This window comes from Thunnus albacares, chromosome 15, assembly GCF_914725855.1.
Source record: "Thunnus albacares chromosome 15, fThuAlb1.1, whole genome shotgun sequence".
Lineage (NCBI taxonomy): Eukaryota > Metazoa > Chordata > Actinopteri > Scombriformes > Scombridae > Thunnus > Thunnus albacares.
Genome location: NC_058120.1, coordinates 10,126,321 through 10,145,372, shown reverse-complemented (window position 1 = coordinate 10,145,372; position 19,052 = coordinate 10,126,321).

Sequence of the window (19,052 nt, the reverse complement as noted above, 5' to 3'; positions counted from 1 at the left end):
ATGGATAAGGAGAGTTGACTCTGGATTAAGTTCAGCACAGAGAGGAGTATTCATAGTTGGGTTTAGAAGTCACAAAGAGAATATTACCTGAGGTCATTTTGAAGGGCTGCAAACCTATCTGCAGTAATCAAAGTTAGTATGATTAACAATATTGTGCATTCAAAGGGCTCCATTGCTTTTAAAATATGTGTTAAAGGAAGCATTCATTTCCTGCAATCATTGCAAAACGACAGCACTACTAGTGGAGTGCACGAACTAAGGTCAGTGTCATTATTCTGTGAGGACTCTTCAAGGTCCGTAAAAGCAAACTGCTTTGTTGCATCTGCCAACATTTGCATGCTATTATCATCTTTGCTTTATCCGTGTCATAGCAAATGTTTCTCTTTCTCCAGTGTTTACAGGAATGGCCGAGCCACCCCTCCTCTCTCCATTCACCGCAATCAAATTTACTCTGGCTTGAGTACACGTTTAGTGGGGACCATTTGTTTGAGGCAAACACTTAGGGCCCTCGTATGTCATTGACCAGTGTCCACAAATATAATCCTATCAAGTTCAATCTTAGGATGTCCTACGCCATTGTTTTCCTAATGCAATAAATGAAAATAATCCCATCTGTCTTGTTTTAATATAGAGGCATCGCCTTTTTTTGAGCACATTATGAACTTCCTCAAGTCCCTCTCTTTTTTATTTGTACGAGTGGGTCTGGACAAACTCGTTGATGATATTGTGATGGTTTCACTGAAACCCTACTGTTGACATCCACCGCAGTATTTACAGTACAAGAAGAGGACCGGCACAGCTAACAAACATGAACCTGCCGGGGTGGACGGCATGCGTGAACGCACCCTTTCTTGCTTGTTGATAAACCCCTGCTTCTTCCCAAGCCCTCAGCTGACATGTACCTACAGAGAAAGCCTTAGCAAAACAAGCAGGACCCTTGTAAATATGCATTGCCCAACAGTGGCACACGCAGTGTTGGCTTACATACTGCTAGTGGTGTTTTTCTTTTTACCTCCAAATTTGCTCGGAAAACTAATCATGGTCTGATAAAGCCCATGGTAAATATGGGAGAGATTGACACCAACATGTCAAAGTTTACATAGCCAGACCAAGTGTACATATAGGGCAAGAGAACTGTGGGGCTGGACTGGCCTGACCTCGGTGAGTCTGCACCGGTGAAATAGACACTTTGTGAGAGAAGCCACAGAGGAGGAAGATTACTCAAAGACCCGGGCCAAGAAGGGAAATTACTTGAAGATAAACTTTCCGTCTGCACATTGTGAAATAAAAAAAAACCCCAAAACAACATCATCACTGTAAGGCATTCACATATCAAAAAACTGATACATAGCACAAATGTTTAATTTTTTATGGTGTAGTTTAAGATGGTTTTGATGCCTCTCGCTGTTTATCTCTGCTTTGAAATACATTAAAATGAAGACTGTGGATAGCCTCCTTCTTCCTAGTCGCTGTCAGCCATCCAATTGCTTGATAATCCACAGCAAAGACAGTGCAGCTAACAGAAAAGGTTAACCCCTGACTGATGTGTCTGATGTTAATCTATAGATCAATTAGGGAGAGGCACACTGGGTCAAGCTACAGATATTGCAGTGGCTATTAGTTCCCCTATCTGCCATTATTACACAGTCACATGCTCAAACATTGTGCTGGGTTGGTATGCTAGGCACAGATGCCTAGGGTAAACAGACAGGCCTACAAGGCTTGCACAAAATATTGATCTGACAGCAGATGGGAACCTTGATATCAGCCATTCAGTTTTCCTGTGTCTGTGTATTCTTATGTGTGCATGTGTTGGAACATTTGTGGCAAATGTGTTTGGGAAAATTTTTAAAAAGCACATATTGTGTGTTTGTTTTGCCCAACGATAATCTGGAATATTTCACTTCCTATTGCAGTTTTAGCATATGATGGTATTCTCTGGTCTTTTATGACTTATATAGATAAATGCATATGGAAATTTACAATATTTCATTTGTAATATAATAGGTTTTACATGCAAAACACAAATAGACATCCTAGTTCATATTGTAAAGGTAATAATATTTTGTTTAATTCACCAGAATTCATCTACTCAACACCTTCAAACTACTGGTTATAACTTTGGTGGACTTCAGTATTTTCCCAGCTCTGACCCTAAAATTAATTCACAAAAGGTGTGAAACTGGTGTTGCAGTGGGCCCTTTGTGTGCTCTAATTTACAACATAATACATAAAAGCTATTAGAAATGAGCTGGATACAAGCAAGAGTCATGAGCAGCATCAGGTTTTAAGATTTACATTTTATATGACATTCTTTGACTTTTTTCCTTTTCTCCTTTTCTCTTTTTTTTCCCATTTTTTCCTCCCTTTTAATAATCCAAACCCAGAGGCATTTTTTTCTCTCAAAAATACCAAACAAAGAATGAAACCCATGCATCAAACTTCTTTTGTTGCATTAAGCTGTGTCTAAAAGAGGGAACGGTTGTCAGTGAGAAAAGATGAATTGAAATTTTCCATTACTCCATTCAAAGCTCCCCATTCAGTTTCAGAGAATTAGCTTGATGCTGAAATAACTGAGTGGAGATGAAATGATACCTTGTCTATCAGCAGAATGAGGGAAGAAAGTTCTTCAATCCTCTTTCTTGGAGTCTCAACTCATAGATATTTTGGGTGATTAAAATGGCTCACGCTGGGAAAAATGTCAACAGGAATGACCTATTTATTGGCAAGGAATGGTTCTTTCTTCTCTAAAGCTGGCAATAACATTGAAGCATCACGTCATTATGAGGACATGCAAGTGCTTTCAACGCTTATGAATAAGCAATGTCTATATATGAAATTTGGATTTCTAGAAAGGGTTAGACTGGGTCGCATATTTCTGCGGACTATCCGTGTGCTCCACAATGCAACCAACTTGTCCAAATAGCACTGATGGGTAATCCAACATTCCTCAATCCTTAAATCTCAGGATCATCACAGCAGGGGTATGGAAGCATATTCATGACTAATTATGTTTCTATATCTCCCTGCTCCGCCTTTCTGTGTTCAGGGCTCCATGGTGTGTTCTGGCCCTGGGGATCAATCACTCTGAGCTGCCTGGCCAAACAACATTGACAAGGCAGACGCAATGTAAAGCTGGTCCAACACCTCCATGGCATGCCACCATTCAATTAGTCTTGGTCAGCGGGAGACATGATTATTCCGAAATTAGTGATTATTTCCCTGGGTAAACAGGCCCAATTGGGGTGTGTCATCCCTTGTGCGCCTTGCTGGTCACTGGACCTCCACAAAGGGGGCTGGGGCTTGGAAGAGAGGCCAGGGTACAGAAGACTGCTTCTCCTGAAAGAGCTGCCCACTCCCCCTTCTCATTGCAGGACCCTGCGGCTCGACACAGCCCTCCCTGATAAAGTGGTATTTCCCGCATACAAAGGAGGCATCGGGCTTAATCCTCAGCCAACCCACACCCCCTTCTTTCTTCCCAGCAAGAGAGCACAATGAGCGTGGACCTTGTCTTAATCCAAAGGTGGGCTATCACAGTAATCTGGTAATACATGCTGATCAAAGCCTATTCAATGCTAATCAGGACAACAGATCAGCATTATGATCTAATTAGGGACACCCTATGTGCCACTGGAGTGAAATGCCAGAGCATTGTCAACAGTAGAGGATGGCATTGAAATGCTGGGGAGGAACAATAGACTGAATGTAATACTGTGGTATAATCCCAGCTCGCACCCGTACTGCCAAAATAACTAAACAGTGGACAATTAAATGTGAAAGATGAGAAATAATATCAACATCTTGGGTTGATCTGTGAATCATGCAGGATCTATGATGTTCCTTTTACACTGACAACTCAAAATAATAACCTGCCTTTATTGTGGTTGTATGTGGGATTTTTTTTTTTTTGCAGTCCCATGGCAGCAAGAGGCCACTTCTGTCATAAAGAAAGATGAAAAGGTTGGAGGTCAGCCATTGTAGTGCACTGTCTCACAACATGTCATATGCTCTACCTTTGATTCCCATTTCAGCCACAGTAAGAAAGAAAAAGAGCAACACCTTAACTTATCAGTTGGCAAAGAGACATTCCTTGAACCCTCTTGATTGTTTTGACTTGTGTAGACCCATTCTGTACTTTTTTTTGTTGATTTTGCCACTCATGGTATGCCCAATTAGACATGAGCTATTAACAAAGCACCAAATCAATTACCCACTTGCCTTTCGGAAGTTGTTGTTCTCCTCTGGGAGGCGCATCGGTCACGCATTGCCTGCAGAGTCATCCCCTGCAACTCCAGAAATCTGGGTGGCCACGACTCTTTCAAAACAGCACAATACAGCTCCTACATTTGGATAAACTAAGTCTACTATAACAAGGCTCCCAGCAAAGGCTAATCCTATCAAAATGGACTCCTTTTAGAAAAACAATAAAGTGCCCTCTAATGACAGTGATATGTTACGCATGGAATGCAGGGAAGGCAGAAATCAGCGTGCGATGAAAATTCCTTGTGCGGCGACCGACATCTATTCCACCTGGGCCTAAAACAACAAAGCCATTTTCGGATTCAGCACTGTTTAGATACTCCTTAGCTACGAAAATAAAGGCCAGATGTGCAGGCGGGAGTCTCATGTGGCTACATGTAGGCTATTTGTGTGTGATGAGGAAAGGCAGCCTTGTCGACAGCCATTGCTTTGCAAGCTGACTTTCCCTTTCAGACAGTGTACAAAGAACGGTTTAACCCTTTAGTCCTAACACAATGTACAAACATTACAGACGCTGTGGGAGTTGAACTTGGCAGAACATCAGTTAGGTGCTGTGTGTAAAAATATACAACATCTAATACATTCTTCAAAATATAAAATTTTGGGCTTGGTATTTTGAAGCTAGCATGTCCAGACAACAAAGTAGATTAACTGGATTAGTCATCGTACAAATCTGATGACTTTAAATAAGTCAAAAAGAAAGTGTTGGACAGACAGATTAAAAGACGGCCCAACATTTCAGTTTAACCCCTAAGCAGCTTCTAAGTTGCTTGAAGTTTATATGTCGTCCTGTGTAGGTCAGTTCAAGGCACTGCCCCCACCCCCATTCTTAGGCTGCATTCACACCAAATCCAGCAATGTGTGAAAAACAGCGGTCCTCCCATTCATTTGAAAGGGGGCAGTGCGTTTACGATGCGGGAGTGGGGACCGCATAGGGCTTGGCAAAAAACCGCAGTGGCCGTCTGGCAAGAAGTTGAACCGGATGCAACTTTTGTCGAAACGCAACCCGACTTCATGCTGTGGTGGCCAATCACATACATGCAAATGTACTTTCCTAGTGGATTACTTTGTAACGTGAACGCTGTATTCGGCTGTTTACCTCGTGATCATTTCGATGAAAGATAAAACAGTTGGCGCCATAAAATCTTTCCAGAGTTGTAAAATCCTGTCTGTGAGTTTTACATACTGCTGCACAGCGTTTTGGCTTCTGATAAGGCTTTAAATGCATTAATTTGTAACTCCAACTTGACTTCCTGGATCGTATTTCATTGTCTCACCGGTACCTCAAACAACGCGCCCCCACCATTGTAGCCCCCTGCGTCGTAGTGCTGGATTGCCGGATTTGGTGTGAATGCAGCCTTAGTCCAGCTCCCACACACAGGCAGGAACAAAAAGACCCACCTCAGTGTGGCCCTATCAATGTCACTGCTTTGTGTAGCAGTCTTTCAGGGTACATGAAGTGTCTTTAGCCACAATGAGATCAATAGCCCGGCCAACTGTGCAACAGCTAGAAGCAACAGCAGCCACACAGAGCTGCAAGACAGAGCAGATAAAGCTGATCAGAGTCGACACATTGTCAGATCTGTATCTTTGATCTACTTGTGCGCACCCTGCTGTTATATAGAACTTTACAATCCAGTTTCTCTCTTGCATTTGCTGTGTAGAAAGTGGAATACTGCAGCAGAGGTGCAATATTGATGTGCCATATCTCCATTTAGTTGGAAATGTCCCTGAGGACCTTTCAAAGTTTTCTGTGTACTCTGCTGAGCCAGATCTTTCCTGACAGTGACCTCAGTCAGCCTATAGGTACACTGGCTTGGACAGGCCAGTTCCATTGATTTCCCATTCCCTCTTGGCACAATAAAGACTGTCAACGAACCACTGAGATGTGTCCTTGACCAAAGTGTAACCCATGCTGTTTTATCATGTCTACTCTGGAGCTTTCAACTCAGTAAAAGGCTTGTTCATGGTGCTATGATCCATTGAATAAAATGCAGATTTTCCGGTCCATTACTGTTTCTTTGATCGTTCCCTTCTGTAATCATGTAAACTGCAGGTGAATATATCATTATGAATAATCGGAGACCACCATGTTAGACTTCAGAGGTTTCTCTTCTTTTTCCCAACAGAAAAAGCCCAAGCCTAATTTGCCATCATCAGCTTCTTTTGTTCAAACAGGGGCTGGTATTTGAGAATAATCCTCCCTCCATAGATGGAATAGTGTCTCGACAGGCAGCGGCAAGATTCTGTCAAAACCTTTTCCAGAGGCGAATCTTTGTGAGATCTACAATGTTCGAGCCTGAAAGTGTTTTGTTAATGACAAAACAAGTGATGTAAACTTGCCACCTGGCTTTGAACACAGGAAATGCGCAATTAAAGTGCAGCAGTGAGACATTTGTCTTGTTTATTTTGCTGCAGCACTGAATGCTTTTCACCACTCTGGAAATCTATTTTAGTCTTATTCAAAGTCACAAATGTATTTTATTAACAATTTACATTACTATTATTTCGCAACACAATATGAGTTGACCCAACATATAAAAGGGAAATAGATGCCTTTACTTTATATTCAGTGTCTAGTTATCCTTCCAAAATGCCACGTGTAATGTCATGCAATATCTGACAAAATGACCTTAATTTAAAGGGCTGCCATTGATGTCAACACCAGGTAAATACCAAGTTGCAAATGTGCATTGATTGTTTAGATGCTCCAGGTGACACCATGCCAGTAGAGAGAACTTTTGTTTACCTCTCAAATTTCACAGAATGTTGAATTGGCACTAAAAAATTATTGACATATTGCTAAAGTGTCTGCACTAAAAGACTGAATGAAGAATAAAAAATATGCGTCAAGTTGAAATATCATTTAAAAACATGCATATAAAGACTCCTTGCAACATATTGTCCTTAAAATGCCTCTGATCTTAAAATGTGAAAAAAACAGCATAGAAACATGTCCACTACCACTAAAAATGACCTTTTCCAAATACATTGTCAGTAAGCGCCAATGCCTTAAATGCTTATATACAGAAATGCATAGTAACCAGGAATCCTTGTTATTCTTCTGGCTGTCTCAACAACCAAACTGGCCAGTGTGTACGGTGCAATTCAAAGGAAATGAGATGCAAATTACTCCATACATCTACAGCATATTTTAGGAACGTTATTCAGTGTTTTGATCTGGACTATCCTTTTGTTAGTTAAAATGTACAAACTATTCAAAAGATTTCTTTTGTTCTTAACCTTTGTAAGAAAGTGGAGAAAATATTTGGAATGCATTAAGTTCTGAAAACCGCCTGTCATGGCCGACAATAAAGGGTAGCCTAATAGATGTTAGCATTGATGGTAAAGAGAACAAAAAGAAGCGGCCCTCTGTTGTGCACAAACTGCCTGGCGCAACTAAAAATGAATCCATTTACTTCAGACTGTTTACTTTGTACTTTTGGCTGTAAAGGCAAAGGAAATAAAAAAAACCCAATTCACGAGGTGCAGGAGCCAAGGCCTCAACTTCTCTTTCACAGGCCACGTTTTTTCAGCTTTTTAAAAACTCACACGCCAAGCGCCCTGGCAGCCAGTGCTGACAACATGCAGGGGAGAGAGAAAAGACGGAGCGAGGAGACAAAACCAAACACAAAAACAGTAACATCTGCAGCCGCTTCCAGCCAGACAGTTTGATGTGAATAACTCAGCACTTCGTGCCCTGACCTTGGCGAACAAAGGGGGGAGATGCCTCAGGAGCGGAGTGGGACGCCCCGGGAGGCAAGCACCCAGAGAACACCCCTGCTCGTTTCGCTGAGTTGGAGTTATTGTCCCCTAGCAGGGTGAAGAGGTGGCACCAGGGCACCCAGGCACTGCATGCCACATGGACTGCCATAGTATCAGCACAAATATGGCTGCTTGACAAATGAAGCAGTGCGGTGCAGGAATAAAACGTAATTTTCAGAGTGCTGCTCTGCTGGGATCTCCGTGCCATATGAATGCAGATCAGGGTCAGGCAAATAACTATAGGAGTGCCTTTTAAAGAGATCAGTAAATGTAGAGATAAATCAGTGCAAGGGGGAGTAGATGAATATTTATCAATCCTGCCAGAAGATGCTAATATATATACAGATTTATTTCACCTCAGTCCAAAGTTAGAAAAGGCAAATTCCTCCCCATCAAATCAAAGGAAGACACAACAAAGCAACTGTGTACTTCAAGACTTAAATCTTACAAGTTCCTAATCCTTCTGAAGTCCACATGGGACCTTTGGTCTCCATGGCAACAGCAGGGCATTCAACCAAGTGATTGCCTCCAATGAATTTCAGATAAGACAAAATGGAAGTGAATTGATGTGATTTTAATGCAGAAGTGAGCGGCGGAGGGGAGGTCCACTCGGTTCATATTTGAATAAAGCAAACAGAGCAGACAAAAGGCTGACAGCCGTAAATGACATTGTCAGTACAAAAATTATCAGCCAGTTTACAATCTGTTTGCTCATGTAGAACAAACAGAATGTGTGTGGCATCCCCGGGCTTTGTGAACGGCAGGGCCGGCAGCCGGCAGAGAGAAAAGCAGATATCAGCTCCCCCTGCAGCCCTGCAACAATTAGATAGCAATTTGACAGGCACACTCAAAATGTGAGTTTGTTGTTCTCTTCCAAGGGCACCACATCTTTTTTTTATCAAAAAGGAAATACATAATTGAGGCATTGGGAACAAAGACAAATTGTGTGACCTATGGCCAGAGGGCTGCCAGGGTGGGATATCACAGGCGTAGGGAGACACATTCCAAACATAAGACCCTTAGTTACCTAGCAAGGGCTCGAATCAAGGTCCCCTTTTCTGCCTTGCCCTCCTTTGGTGGTAGGGGACCAACAGGGAGATCCTCCTTAAAGACAGCCCTGTTAGGCCCCGTTCACTCCCTACTGCCCTTTGTTGCATTTTGTCACTTGTTTTGTTTTGAGCTTGTTAACTTCTCTATAGCCGCATGGACAAGCAGCAGCTGGCGAGCTTGTGGTGGGCTGCAAGGCATCAATTTTATCCCGGAACAAGCAGGGAAAACAGGCCAGGCTTGCTTTTGACAGCACCTTGAACCTTACCACTGTAATGCCATCTGTCCATGTTGCCAAGCAGCCATGAGTCAGATTAGTGACTGGTAAGCAATGTTACTTTTTATTGTTAATGTAGCAGATATTTCCACTGATTCTAATATTTAAAAATAGCCCTTTTTTTAATACATTTGCATAGAACTTCAACAATAGCTTTACAGCGCATGGGTGCACTGAAAGTTCTGTAGGGTTTAAGTTATGCTTGGAAAATGCAAAAGAAAGGCAAATGTATTTAAAAGACGTCAGCAGCATTAGTCATTGCAGTAAAGGTGTGAATTCAGCTGCAGTACACAAAGCAGCTCTGGAGGACATCCAGCTGAAAAGTCAAGTCCAGCTAAGTTGAGTCTTTTCTTGCTGATGAGCAGTAAGTAGCCTAACGTGAAGAGGCTGTGGCCCCGTGAAGCACAGCTTGTCTGACAGATCTGAAAGCAGCAAACAAAGTCAGCTGAATCTTCTTGATACTGTGTCAAACTTCTCATCGCGGAAAAACAGCATGTCAGAGTGTTAATTGATATTCATCCCAAGATTCTCCTCCCTGTGCTGTGAGCCCTGCTCTGTTCTCTGGCTGTGGAGATGCCGTTTAGTCTTATTAAAAAGTTGTTTGATTAGCCGGCCCTGGAATGGAGGCTGTGGAAAGGTCTGGCAGCAGCAGATAAAAGGGGAATGATAAATAGGCGAAAAGCCAGCCGATTGCCAGTCAGCCACTAGAGCATCAAAACACATCCATTTCTCTGCAAAGTTGATCCAATTATTGTCAGCCACTCACAGATAGCTACTATGCTTTACTCCTTTCATTCCAGGCTAAATTGCTCTTCCCCCTTTTTGCCGATACGGCAATCGGTCATAAAGGGCCAGCCATCATTAGTGCTGTTTGAATTGGAGCCCTGTAGTGTTTGGTTAAGAGGGTAAATGCAAATTTGATGAAAGAATAAGGCTGCATTTACATATCAGTCTCAGCTCACATGGGGAGGGTAAACATTCTGTTTATCTCAAGTGTTATTTTATGATTTCAGTCGAATATAAAACCGACCTTGGACCAGTCAGAGCAAAAGACCAAGGAAATTTACTGTTGTTTAAACACAATTTATTCAAGTAGAACTTGTCAACAAATCTTCTGTAACTCAGCACATAAAAGAAAGATATCAGGATGTTTCTTACTGAAAATACGTCAGTCAACACACATTTGACATTTTTTATTTGACCTCTTAATTATTTTTATCTGATATTTTCAGATCTGAAATAATGGTAGAAAAAGTGATCATTGTAAAATAATATACTTATTTAATATCTGCATTATTAAATGCCACCTTCGAGGAAAATTGTGCAATGGCATGTTTTCAGAAAGATTTTAATTCATCACATAATTGTCAAAATAAAAAAAATAGCAAAATTACAAAATCAAAATATGAAAGCCTCCAGATGAGGATAAACAATTAATAAATCTTTATTTTTAACATTTAAGCACAATAACTAGGCGAACCACTGCACTCACTGCATTTGAAACCACAAACTTAACCAACGCATGTTGAATCACAAAAAAAGCTTTAAAATAAAAGTAAAAGAAAGGTTGGGAAAAGGTTGTGAGTTAAATGGATACTCTGATGCAAGACTTTAAGATTAAAACTGATTTTCAAGACAAGACTTAAACAATGCGCCATCATCAGTGTGAAAATCACAATTTTACATTACATTACACTATTTTACAAGTGTTTCATTCATTCATGAAATTCACCTCCAGCAGTTTAGAAGAGATCAGACAAAACTGTCCAATAATAAATTAAAATGTAAACTCCAACCAGAAAATATATTCCAAACAAACAATATTTAATTTCTGCATAGCCACAGAGCTGAGTGGGCTGCTAAAAATAAGGCATAACACTGCCATCTATGGCTATGTTCCTAGGACTGCTGAGGTCCTGTGCACCCAGCACAAAGGCAATCAACAATTCCTTGAAAAAAAACATTGTATTGCTTGATATTTGTAAATAAGATTAATAAAATATAATTGTAATTCTAAAATTGTAAACACATGCCTGACAATTCTAAATCTAGTAAAGTAAAAAAGTGTTTGGAACACCGTTCACACCAAAGTTTTTTTGCGTTTCTCATGAAGCTGACACGTTTTTGGCTTCCGAAATTGACAGATTAGACTGAAACCTAGATTTTCATCCAAATGGGCATCTGGTGGCCATATCCTTTAAGCAACACAATTCTGCACAAATCAGGGGTTCTGTCAGAGCTTTTCGTACCACCTGCTGTGTATCTTCCCCTCAAAATGATTGAGCCTGCCTTTATTGTTTCATCATAATTTTATCTTTACAGTTTGTTGGCCAAAATGCAACACACATTGCACATTTTGTACTCAAATGGGCAGTATGATGATATCGCAAGCGGCATATACTGTATGCCGGTATAACTTTCTGTATATCTTATAGCTTATACCTCATTTCAATACATTTATATTGGCAATAAAAACACATATCAGGACAAAATTTTGACTGTGATTCAAGAGCGCATTAAGGCGCAATAATGAAGTGCATATAGCTGCCAGACTGGGGTAGCAGGTTGGCGGTGAAGCATAGAAGAAAGCCAGATGTCAGGGCTTCTATAGCTTAGGCCTTGACCAGGCCTTCGTCTGCGGCGGCCCTTTATGTAGCTCTCTGTGTGATGCACTGGTCCCCTATGGGAGCCCCAAGGCTTTACTGGTGATGAGACGCGATCTGTCCCGTCTGTCACCTCTCTCCAAGTTATTCATACACCATCCATACAGTCAGTCCTCCAAGGCCTCTAATCCCTGTCTCCCGAGGTGGAGTACAGACAGGGAAGCAGACAGGCAGGCAGGTTGCATGTCTGTTCATAAGATGTTTAACACACTGAGCATGACAGAGCATTCCACATTTACAAAATTTCAGCAATGGTATCAGCATGAGGCTGCAAAACAGTGGGTTATTTCTGCAAGTGGAAATCCTGATTCATACAATAATGCGTAAATGCATGAGTTCAAAGATGCAGAAAGAGCCATATACTGGGTTTCATGTTGGACTTTGCAGATGCTGTGAAACTGATTTAAGATTTAGGATTGAGACAGTACTGCAAAGTCTGACTTTGCATCCTAATTTTCATAATTCTGTTTTTAGTGAGCAGCGGATAACAACTTCATATTTTCCTTTTACATATATTTTTTTCACTACTATTGGATTTTTTTTTTTTTTATAAAACCCGAGAGTGATCTGGACCATAATGTTTACAAACTCATCTTCAATTTATGAAAAACTTAGTTTAAGTAAAATCTGGAAAAGGCAATATGCATAAAAGTCCCTAGCTGTTAGGTGGTATTATGAATTAGAGCTACTTCAGCACCCTCGTGACCACACACAAGAGTAAATTTGCTCAGCACGTCATCTCCTGATGTTTACAAACAAATACAGAAAGAGTTTATGTAATGCATTTATTTAAACAAGACCTAAGAAATAAGCAAATAGATCATTCTTAGGGATTCTTTGCTGTGCAAACACGCCTATTATAGATTAAAGTTTGACAGTATGCCAAAGTTATCAAGGTAAACTAGAACTGTGACTGACAACTGAAAGTGGTTTCTCTTTGTTCCTGTGTGTGTGTGTGTATGTGTGTGAGACAGAGAGAGTGAGACAGAGACAGAGAGAGAGAGAGTCAGCAAGAAAAGCCATACACAAAGAGGTTCAGCAAGTCTCACTATGTGGCACTTGTTTTGCTTCCCTCCTTCTTAGAAGCACCATCAATTTACCACGGACAACTTGACCACTCCCTTCAAGGATCAGCACAAAAAGACTGACCTGGGACAGACACACAGGGTTCACCTCAGAGCCCATTAATCAAGTGTCACGGTTGTGTGTGGATGAGGTCAGACCCTGACATGTTGTGTTGCAACCACTAGGTCATGTACAGGGCACTGGATTAGATCCACAATATCTTAATAATGCAAAAATGAAAAAAAAAAGCAAGTGTGATTTGCGTTGCTGTTTTCCTATTGATTCACTATGTGTGATCAGGAATGTTTGTCAAACTCAAATAGTATTGTTTTTCCTGCAGAGATTAACCTGTTTAATGCAGAGAGCAATCACCCATTGAGGTTGCACTGCAATGCACGTTGTGGATGTGTGTGTGTGTTTGTGTTTGTGTGTGTGTGCGGCTGTGTTGATGTCTGTGTGTGTGTGTGCATGTGTGAGACAAAGACCACCTGTGCAGTGGAGGGAGCCAGTGAATTTGGAGCCAGAGTGTGCTTTGTCAATTGGCATTTGATTTGTCACTCAGCGGGCTCAGGCTCCGGCTGAGTCACTTAGCAAGCCACACCCGCTTTCCTCCATCTCTATCTCTGCCTTTCCCTTTTCTTCTCCCTCCACGCAGGTGTATCCAAAGGGTTCACCTCCGGGCCAGCACTGTTGACACACATACCTTATTGCGCGTGGCTCACACCCATGTCTTTCAGTGACTTGCGTTAAGCTGCAGCGAAGAAAAATCATCACAGAATGCAAACCTTTCACGATCAAGATTTGCTGCTGATTATGTCCTTGAAAGAAATTCTCAAGACTATTACTGACACGAGCTTAAGAAATAATTTCATTATTTTTAAGCTTAGAGATGCTCCCACCAGCCTCACACACATTTACAAGACTGTTCTGTGGGTCACATTTAGCTACAATGTGACCATCTGTGCTATGAATTGTGGTGAGACTGAAATATTCATATTGTCTCCATTTCATGAGAGATTTCATGCTCAAAAGAGGGCTTTTATTTCATGCACACCTACCGATGTAAGGCACGTCTGATTCTACAACAAGGACCACAGCACAGGTATTAGCAAAGCCACATCTGAGCGGCACTGCAGGGATGCAGGTGGCAGACAGTAGCACGCTCAGAAAGAGAGCTGAATGCTGGATACCGCAGCCAAAAAAGATCACAGATGCACACAGAAGCCTGTCTATTGTACACATCATGCCTTTGAGATGGTAAAAAGCTCTAAGCGACCAAATAATAAGAAGGTAGTGGTAGATAATGTCCTGTATGTCACTTGGATCATTCAAACTGTATCAAACCAGTCAGAAGGGTTATATTTTTCTCATTTCTTTTTAATTATTTCATTTTTTTAAAAATAAGTAAGCCTTAAAGGGGAATTTTATCATGAATCAAAAACATCTAATTTCCATGAATTTTAACAAGTAAAAACTTGAAAAAGGCATTTTATCATGAGTCAAAAACATCTTAACACAACAAAACACATGTCTACATATTTTAGGCATGAAATTACAACTGAGATGGCAGTGCAAATATATTAGTCTTGGAAAACAAAAGCATCAGCCTTTGAAATATCCGAAAATTCCTGTCTAAAGTTGCATACTGAAGTTGCTACAATGGCTTCATTCATAACAGCTTCGAGGGTGTGGAACAGAATGTAGAGCCAACCACATCAAACAGTTGATTAATTGATGATGGGATGCCAAAGGGGAGGATGAACATGGATTATTATTGTGAAATTTCTCACTCTAGTTGCTCTGAATCGTACCTGAACCTTTATCCCACGCAGTTTTGCACCAAACTTAATGCCAGCTCAGAGTGCAACACTAACAAATAGCCCACCACTCCCTTACTGACAAAGCACAACTATCTGTACCAGAGCTCTGTGACAAAGGGACAAAGCATGTCTACACTGTAACGATGGGAGTCAGAGGAGATCTGAATGAGCTGAAACCTCCCAGGTCAGGTGCAGAGTAAGTTTCCCATGACAGTGAAGTCTTTGAAGACAAGTTTGGAGGCTTCAGACAAAAGTGTGAGATTATTAAGACCATTGAAAATTTTTCCATGTATGTCTTTAAAAAACCTGTACGCCACTTAGAGGGGGAAAAAAAACATTTATCCCAAAAACAATATTGGGATAAATATAGCACACAAACCATATAGCTGCACACGTGTTAAGAAGTCGGCTATTTGGAAAATAAGTTTAAAAAACTAAGGTCAGTTTTTTTTTTTCTGCCTGACTTTTAGAGAGCAGCAGAGACAAGCATGAGGGAAGGTGTCCATTGCAGTAAGCAGCTAATTGATAGGATGGCCCAGACAATAGGCGGGTGCCACCCGGTCACATTCCTCACATGCCAGTCAGTCTGTCAGTGACCCTGAAACGGAGCCCACTTTCCCAATTAGGGTCATTAGTGTGAGCCAGTAAGTGCCCCAGTCACACATGGCTGCAAACCAGGCCCACTTTGGCACTGTGGAAAGACCCCAAGCAAAACAGCACAAAGAGGGCCATCTCCGTGTTTTCACCAAGTGTTGCCTGAGACGTCCATCAAGGCATTCAGAGGTTTTTCAGTGTAGCTGCGAGCGGTATTTGTTCCCAAACTCATAGACCTGACACAGTTTCGAGCAACTCAGTAAAAAAGTGAACATTTTGTAAAAGGAGGAAAATGAGCTGCGTTAATCAATCAGGATACCCAGGATGTAGGGCTTGTATGTGAATGGGATGGATGTTGGCAGTTAGAAAGCTGCTCACGGATCTTTTAAAGGCACCAGACTGACAGTTGTGGCAGTTGCCTCATTTCTCACTGTTGTAGAAAACGGTAGACCACAAGATTCACTTTCGTACGGTGTATTTTCATGGACGTAACCCAGTGAAACACCCCTTAACTGCCGTTCCTCGCCGGACTATCTGTATGAGCTTGTAGGCCTATTATCATTCTTATGTTATGATGCTGTGTAATAAATCCTGGAAGTGAAAAGAAGAGAGAGGCATTTACATCTGCGGTCAGATCTTTTTTTTTGTATTGTCACTGGAAAAAATTTTGACGTTAACGGATAGCAGATGTTGTTGCTCATTTGACTGCTTATTTGTTTAAACACTTTAAAGGTAGCTTCGAAACATCCATTTATGGATATGAGGAAAACGATTTTGCTGTTGTGTGGGCCTGCATAATCAGAGTGTGCGTGATGTGGCTGCTGTAAGACAGCGACGATGCCTTCTGGCTGGTCTCATGATATCTAAATGCTCACTCTGAAACACTGAAATAAATCAAATAAATAAAAATAAAATATTAATAATTAATTAATTAATAGTTAATAATAGGGAGAAAGTGTGTTCCAATGATAAGGCGGCAGCATCGTCCCTCTTGTGGTGAGCTGATGATGCCTGGGCCCTGGTGCTATTGCCTCTGCTTTGAATTCTGTGTTGTGATAGTTGTCATGGAGAATTTGAGTTTATGCTGCACATTAAGTGTTAAGACTAATTTAGTTTGAATTAGCAGGTTGTCTTGGTGTTAAGCTTGTTTGCTTTTGTTAGGCAGCATTCACAGCAGTTTTCTTTAAAGTATATAGAGTGTGCTTTAGGTTTATATCTCTGTGGTTCTAAGGATTTAGTGTACATGCTGTGTTTTTCCCCCCGCTACGATTTGCAATGAACACTTTGTGCACCTGCGTTCACTGGAACCATTAACAGGCACTTTGTTTTATCTGTCTCCTCTCAACTTGAGATAAGGTGCGCTGAGAGATTTGGAAGGTGGCAGAACACTAAAATAATCAGTCATCAACTTTCACATTCAAGAAACAATAAAGCAAAATGACTGAAGGAGAAATCAGAAGAGAGAGGAGATTAGAGCTAAAGCTGTTGCCAGGTTGGTTGGTGAAAAAAGCCTCACTACTGTGCAGCTGGGAGTTGTGCGGAATCATCAGGTGAGATTCAGATAGCGAGTTGAGCCAGCCAATAAGGTGCTGAAAGGTGCTAAAGCCTATATAGAAAAGATGGCACCTGTCTACGTGCTGTATAAACACTAGATGTTTCTTATTACAATTGTGCCAAGAAGGGAATAAAGTCTGCAGCTTATGACCTTCTTATCATGATTGAGGAGAAGATGGAAAAAATGCAGAATTCATGTTCACACCAAAATACTGAGGTGTTGTAGGAAATAGCAAAACATTGTTGTGATGTTAAGTTAATAATGAACATCACAATACATTAATGTGTAAAGTGCTGCAGCAGCACTGTAGTGATTGATAACAAGCTGTACTGTTGTACTAATGTCAATAACTGCTCTAATAACACAAATCAGATGGTACAGCATGAGTGTACTCAGTGCCTTTAGTGTGTTTGTTTGATGAGTTGTCTGGCTTGTAGTGTCTGAAGCCACTCACCTCGCTCTCTGTCATAAAGAGGCTGTTTGCACAGAGATCCTCAGACTTACAGCACATCATGCTGAAAAGTAGAGCACTCAAAAAGCTAGCTGTTGATCTCAGTGGCATGTTGGTAAATCAAAGCAAAAATAATCAGCCAGCCCTGTTTGTATAAGTCAACCAAGCCTCTGCAAGTGAGCAAGTATTGTGTACAACTCCAGCTGTGAACCCTACCATGTAATCTAGCAAAATGGACAACGGGGAGCCATATTTGCTTAATGCAACCAGCCTGTGCCTTTATGCTGAGGGAAATCTGTCATCCTCACTTTCTTTGTTGAGTGCTAAAAGCAAGAGTGAACACATCATTATTTAATTCAGAATTTCTGAGCATTTTTATTTTAATATACCTAAGAATGATACTGATCACTGAAACGCACAGAAGTAAATCAATTATAAAAGGTTGCAGTGAGCAACACTGCCCTCCAGTGGGCATTGTGGACCATAGCACACACATATAAATTTTGCTACAGCTTGTAGTGTAAGAAAATCTAAATATATTTTTCTCTCAATAAAAGAAAACTATTATTTCACCAAACTACATGCATACACATTTCAAAGGACCAATCCAACTTGACCACACACACACACACACACACACACACACACACACACGCACACACACACACACACACACACACACACACACACACACACACACACACACAGTCGTGTTTCCAGGACTTCAGAGGACATTACATTACATTAACTTACATTCATTTCCTGGAGACTTATCCTAACCTTAACCATAACCACCACATAGCTAACCCTAACCCTTACCCTAACCTTAATATGACCCTAAACTAACCTTAACTTTAAACCAAGTCTTCACCCTAAAATCAATGATTTATGTTAAGAGGGTTTGCTTTTTGTCCCCATAAGGGAGGCAAGTTCCCACAACATGATTGTGTAAACAGATTTACGTCCCCACAACGTGAGGAATACCTGGACCACACACACACACACACACACACACAAACACACGCACACACGCTACTCTTTATCATTATATATCCAGTGCTTGCCAGACTATCACAACATACACTCCCTCTTATTGTCTTATCATTGTTCCGACAGGTGGTTTTACCTGGCTGTGGCTGGGAAGCAGGCAGATATGAAGGGGATGTGTAGGGGCAATAAAGCCATAACCGGCTGGGTGTATGGAGGGGACGTTACATACAGAGCACCACCTGCTAGATGTGAGGGCTCTTTATCACCAGCTGGCCAGTGTTTTATAGCACTTCTTTTACAGTGGTTGTGATTAGCAGAAAAGGTCAGGAGGGAAATGGAGAAGCTGCTTCATCATTTGGATGCCTGATACAGAGTTCATATCTGTTAAAACACTGAGATTATATCTATCAAGTTTTAGTCTGTGTGCGACAACATATTGAGCTATTTCTGTTTCTGTTTTTCAGTACATCTGCTGGCGCAGCAGTGAAACAGGTCTGATCACAGCTTATTCTGTGGCACCACCTTGTGTTTGAGATGGTGTGTTGCAGAATATCCTCTTGTGTTG